Source organism: Austrofundulus limnaeus, unplaced genomic scaffold, assembly GCF_001266775.1.
Source record: "Austrofundulus limnaeus strain Quisiro unplaced genomic scaffold, Austrofundulus_limnaeus-1.0 Scaffold47, whole genome shotgun sequence".
In the NCBI taxonomy this organism is placed as follows: domain Eukaryota; kingdom Metazoa; phylum Chordata; class Actinopteri; order Cyprinodontiformes; family Rivulidae; genus Austrofundulus; species Austrofundulus limnaeus.
The window spans coordinates 1,387,213-1,393,983 of record NW_013952449.1 but is presented as its reverse complement, the minus strand read 5'-3'; positions in this window follow the sequence as shown (position 1 = coordinate 1,393,983).

The following is a 6,771-nucleotide window of genomic DNA, read 5'->3' as shown; positions in this document are numbered from 1 at the left end:
GCGTCTCATTTAGCGTGTTTGCATGTGTGTGTGTGTGTGTTAAATTTGTGCTAGATCAGTTGTTCCACTTTGTCTTATGTGCTTGAATGTATTATTATTTTTACTTTTTTTCATTTTTTAGTTTTTGTCGTAATGCAGCTCAGATGAAAATGCAGCATATGTTAGCTGCTGTAGCGACACCTTTGTCACAACAACTAGAAGTCTTGGAAGGTTCTCTCCCCTGACAGAACAGCTGTAGAGAAAATAAGCACTCGTATGCAGATATAAATTGCAGCATGGTCTGCACATTTAACTCCCATTTTTGAAAACGTAATTGCAAAACATACAGTATTTCTATGCAGACATCCTTCAGACATCGTCGTTTGATTAGATTAGATTAGACCTTTATTGTCATTGTACAGAGCACAATGAAATTACAGTTCAGAACACCCATTCAGAAGAAGACAGAACATAACAAACATAGGAGAACAGGTGCTCTGGGTCATGCAGCCACAGACCCTGTACAGAGCAAGAATCATCATCATGAAGACATCATGAGGAGGCGCAACCCTTAAAAGAAAAAAAAAAACTAAAAACCACACAAGGGAAGATGAGGGAAAAAACATCATATTATATCAACACTGTGACACACTATGGTGTTTATAAGAAAAAAAAAACGTCTGCATAGAGCAGATTTTTTAGCCAGAGGAGTAAGTGGGTTTGGGGGGCGTGTATCTGAAGCCATGATTGTTGAATGCACTTGTGTGAATATCTGAAGAATGAGCTCAAAGAATGGAGTCCCCAAAACCCGCCCAGCCATATGTAGCACTATTTAATGTGCAAAAGGACTAGGTGGAATAAATCAGAAGACTAAATTCGTCTACTGGAGCTGTTGTCAGTAATCAATAAAAACAATACAAAAGAACTGCTTTCAAAATCATGTATTTTGAAGAGAAAATTAAAGTGAACACCACAAGACAACATACATAGAACCCAAAATAATAAATACAAAATATACACAGTACTGCAGTAGATCTTCTATACATTTGTGCACAACCATCTTAAATTTCCCCACTGGTCAGTACAATGTCTGACCGACACACATTCAAAAAGTCCATAGTTGAATTGTCCAGATATTTGAGATGACAATGTCCAAGCGCAAGTTGTTTCAGATGAAGAGATGAATAGTGGATTGTGTGTCTGAATGGTAAGATGGAGGGGGAAATGATACAGACCAACAGCCTCCTACCAGACMAGTATGGAGTAAATCTCAGGTTCTCCTGGCCCCAGCCAGTTCTCAGAAGCTCGCCATCCTTTAACCCTAAAAAGGGTCACCTGGCCAATTCCATTTATAGTTCAGTGCATGACAGCTTCGTGGCTCCAAGCTCACTGGATGTTCAGATCTACATGATTTTTATATTGTAAGTTTAAAAAATGCAGAACAAAGAGATGAACTGATTGGAAGCACCATCCTGTAGCTCCTTTGTCTCCAGCTCTCCCCCTCACACCTGACTGGGAAAGCTGGAGCAGGCCCAAATAACACATCAGGTGCATTAATTGGCTGAATGCACTGTGTGACTGACTGTCACTCTAACCAATGGAGCAGCAAAGGCGGGACTAAGGGCAGTTTTTACCCCGGGTTACACATAGGTCAGAATATGGATGTAAACTGTTCATTCTGTGAGGCCCTCAGCTTGCTCCAGGAACCAGATCACAGACGGATGTGAGAGTGGGGGAGGTGTGGGGCAAACCCTTAGTCAACGTAAGCATCCAGAAAGAGTTTAGTCCAACAGCTCAAGGCCATGTAGGAGAGCCAAATCTGTAATCAGTTGTTTTGGGAACAAAAGGGACAGGCAGACAATAACAATTTTCCATCTGCTTTAATGTTCTGCTGGTACATCCAAGGTGGCGAATCCACTCAGACAAATAATGTGGACAATCCCGCCGAGCCAAGCGATCAGCTTTCTCCAAGATCAATTCCATCTGGCCAGCAAAGTCCAGGAACCACAGCCGGTCCGCGACCCTCAACAGAACCGCTTGCAGACCGAGTCCAGCTCGCTGAAGGCAAAAGTCTGAGTGCTGATAGAACGGCAATCCATGATATTGGTCAGTCAGCCAGGAAATGAAAAGCCACCGATGCTGTATTGTAGAACACAAGGAGACCATCAAGCCAAACTGTAGAATCCAGTGATCAGAATCCAGATATATATCCAGAACAGAGCAGAACAGAGGCCCCACCTTTGACATGTCCTCCCATGGAAGAAAAATTTTGTTCCAAAAAAATTTATTAAGAGACCAGCTAACCAAATCCATAAAAATAAAAATATCCATAATTTCTAGTTTCGCATGAAAACATAGAGGAGGCTCCAAGCAGTGAAGCAGGGACGACAAGGAAGGGCAGGAGAGAATGAAAAAGTGTCTTACTCTTCCGAGAGCGGAACAAAAAAATAAAAATAAAAATTGACACTACTACAACTTTTTGCCAGTATCGCCAAACTCTAAGGGTTAGGCTATAAAATAATATCCCAGGCTTTGAAAATCTTTTCTTTGTCCAGTCCACTGTCCGAAAATGTAAAGTACGGCACAAATGCAAAAGACCACCAAAAATGACAGAAGGAAAGGAGAGCATCAATCTGAGAAGCAGCCCATGGTTGGTGTGGAGGAGCTGCAGAAACACACATCTCAACTGAGGGAATCTGTCTACAGGACAACTACTATTTTTGCACTCCACAAATCTGTCCTTTATATAAGAATAGAAGAAAAGCTATAAAAGTCCCATTTATAGTTTGTCAGTGGACACATGGAATAAAGTTTTCTGCTCGAATCAAAGCAAAACTGAGCTTTTGTGGTGGTAAACTAACACAGACCTTACCACTGTGAAACATGGTGGTGGCTGCATCATGTTGTGGATATACATTTCTTTGGTTGAAACAGGGAAACTGGTTAGAGTTGATGGGTAAATGGATGGAGTTAAATACAAGACAATTCTGAAAGGATACCTGTAAGAGGCTGTATGATTCAAAAGGTAAAAGTTGCAAATACCAAAAGTCATCATCATATCTTGAACAAAAGGAATGGCTGAAAATGTTAAAAGTATGCTGAATAATAGTCTAAAAATGTAGAATAAACTACTAAAAGAAAACAACAGAATGAATCAACATTTAAACAAATATGTACAATTCTAACAGATATAGCTTCATTCTCAATAAATGTTGGCTCAGTTAACTCTCTAAAAACATTTGCACTTATTACACAACACAACAGAGACATACTTTTTCAGTACTCACAAAGTGTCCAGTTTATCCAATCTAACAGCCAAGGATGTGGTGGGAGAGAAATAACATCTTGTGGGTAGGATGGGCACAGCAGGAACTCTGTGTATGTCTGGTGCCAATAATCCAAATTCATATTTATTAAGACACAGTGACAGGATGCAGAGTGAGTAAATAAAGAAAACTTTTATTTTATCAGTACATCAAAATTTGCTACAATACATTGTTGTTTAGGTAAACTGACATATTTGTGCAATTTGATGTATTTGGAACTTAACAAGGATTTCATATTTCTTTAGGGAACTAAGGAATGGATCAATGTGTCTTTGTTTAACAGTCTGTTAGTTTGTTAGCAAAATATCTCCTCAGCTACAGGATACATTTTAATGAAACTCAGAAATCAATTAAATAATATGCATCTACGATTTTTGGAGCCAACCACTGATATTTACCAGATCATTCTGCAACACGGTTGTTTTAAAAAATGTTTAGTTTTATGTAGATCTTTTCCCAAAAGGACAATAAGACAATAAAATAAGGTTTATTTCATATAAGTTGTCTAATAATTGGCTTCATATAAAGCAATGTTTCTCAATTATTTTTTCATGCCCTCCTTGGAAACTTAGTTTTTTTCATATTCCTCCCTGAACCGAAATAATATTGAGAACTTCATAATATTGATTTATTTATCTGTACAAACCACTCTTTGCCTTTCTGGCACCTGCATTATCACCTGATAATGGAGCCCATTCTCATGACCCCCGCGTCATTATGTTGGCGCATCCATTCTGTATGAGATGGGGCGGAGGAGGACGACGTGTTTTTACAAGACTAGAATTATGCATTACTAAACATCATAGACCCTAAATTTTACTTCTACTAGCCTATAGAGCCTAACCCTGACCACAGACTCTAAAGTTAACCATTAACCCTGATCGCTCATGTTAACCACAGACCCTAAAGTTAACCATTAACCCTGATCGCTCATGTTAACCACAGACCCTAAAGTTAACCTTTAATCCTGATTCCTCATGTTAACCTCATACATCATGCAAACCCGCAAAAGCCGCGGGCGGCAAGGACGGACGCGGGGTATCCCCAGAGTGTCAATATGTAGCGAGTCCGACATGAGAATGTGTTAGATAATGGTAGGAGAAACACTGCAAAAGAACAACTATAATCTACCTTTTATATATTTTTTATTTTGCAGCATTGAATCATTAATTAGACGTTTAAAATTGATTTAAAATACACATAATATAATGCATATTAAATTAGGAGATAATGTTTTTACTTAGTTCAAGATACGTAAGGTGTCTAGGTAAATGGTAAATGGACTGTACTTACATATCGCCTTTCTATCCATCCAGGACACTCAAAGTGCTTCGCACTACAGACATTCACATGTTGACTATGGTAAACTACATTGTAGCCACAGCTGCCTTGGGGTGCACTGACAGAAGTGAGGCTGCCATATACAGGCGCCAACATCAGTAGACAAGGCAGGTAAGGTGTCTTGCCCAAGGACACAATGACTATGTCGACTGGACGGGGATCGAACCGGCGACCTTCTGGTTCCAGGATGACTCGCCTAACCACACTACCACAGCCACCTCCTCTTGATTTCTGTAGTGCACCAATCAATGTCATGGCCACTGAATTCTTAAAGAAATAATTTTTAAGAACTTCTTGGCGCCCTACTGATGCCTCACGCTGCCCTCCACCAAAGAGCCACACACCACTATTTGAGAAGCACTGATATAAGGCAAATAAAATGTATGTTTTTACCCACAGGAAGAAACAGAGAACAATTGATGTTCACTTTGCGATGTGTAGTAATGTGTGAAACACCTCAAAAGCAATGTTGGCAAATATTCAACACTTTGGTTTTTGGCAGCACTTCAGGACTTATGAGGTTGTTTTATTCTGTTGGCATTGCACCTTTAATACATGAAGGGCACATCAACATGCTGATTGTTTTGATGCCATCCGCTCGCTGCTCGGCTTGAAAGCAAGCAGAAATTTCTAAATATGTGATTTATGCAGCCACGATGAAGTACCCAGGCATAAGTGACAGCAAATTATAACAGGCTGAAAGCGACCATCTAGAAATGCCAACCAAAAGAGAGATGATGATGATGCAATTTTAATGCTACATGGGCCTCTTCACAAGACAGAGAATAAATGTTTTTTAAACTCTTAAACATGGCTTATTTAATCCTAAAAATAAATTAGTCCCACTCACTTTTTGCGGTGGTTTAGGTTGATGTTGCAGGCTTTGAGATAGGTCTTGAGAAGGTCTTTTCAGAGGATCTCCCCTGTTTTGGTGTCTGGAGTATAACACTGTATAGCACAATTCTGGGCAGACAAAGATCTTTCATTCTTGAGAGAACCCAAATGCTGGTGTTGTCTGTATGTCTGATTAAATCCGATTAAATCCGAAAATTAAATCCGATTCTATTTTTGCCGGATGCCGGAGCTGCTCTGGAGTCAATCTACAATGATCACATCGCACCAACAGGAAAGGGAAGAAGCATAACCTCTGTATTTTCAAAATAAGACACCATAAGGCGGACTAATTTTGTTGAAATCCCAGCTATATTAATCAATACATGGATATTTCTACACAAATGCTGTCAGAATGTATCGTTCTGTTTGGGAAGCAGATGGCAACATGTAGCGTGAAGCATATGTGTACACACACGATACACGTGGATTTTATTTTGAAATCAGAAGTTTCAAAAAGTCGACAGCGATACAGTTTCAACCAAAGATATCAAAAGCTTTTATATCTATGCTTTCAGCTGTGTTTGGAGTTCGTCTTTCACAGAATTAATTACTTTTTTGCTCTGACACATTATCACTGGATTTATCGCACACGCTCCCTCCTCTGTGTGTTGCACCGGAGCGGAGCTGAGTGAAGCAGACAGGGTGCAAACGAACAGCTGCAAACTGTGCACTGCAGCACAGCGGAGCAGAGTCATATCTAGTGTAAATCTGGGGTAATATTCAAAACCTCACATGAAGGCGATGATGCCAGCTCTGTATACACTGATCTTAGTGTCTGCTTTGTTCTGCATTCTACCTTAGAGTCTGCTGAAGGCAGCATTACTTTGAACATCCAGTTCCTAATCTCCTTGTTAACTGTGGTATCAGAGGAAATGGTGCCGTCCAGGTAAGAGGATATATTGATGATGGTGGAGCAATTCTTCAGGTAGACCTCAAGACAAAACAGCTGGGTTGACTCTCCAAAGCAAGAGGTGATCCTTAAAAACGTCTACCTGCTGAGCCTGATGGACCCGGTACAGGACCCACAAAAGAGCTTAAGTAGATAGTTCTTCCAAAATCCTGTGCTCTTAAAGGCACAGTGTGTAGGATTTTGTCAATTCTTTTAGCCGAAATTGAGATAATCACTAATGACAATAATAAAAACAAAACATGTCTAATCATTGCAGACAAAGACCTTGTTTTATTATTTTTACCTTATAAAAAGCTGTTTATATCTCCATGGTCGCGGGTC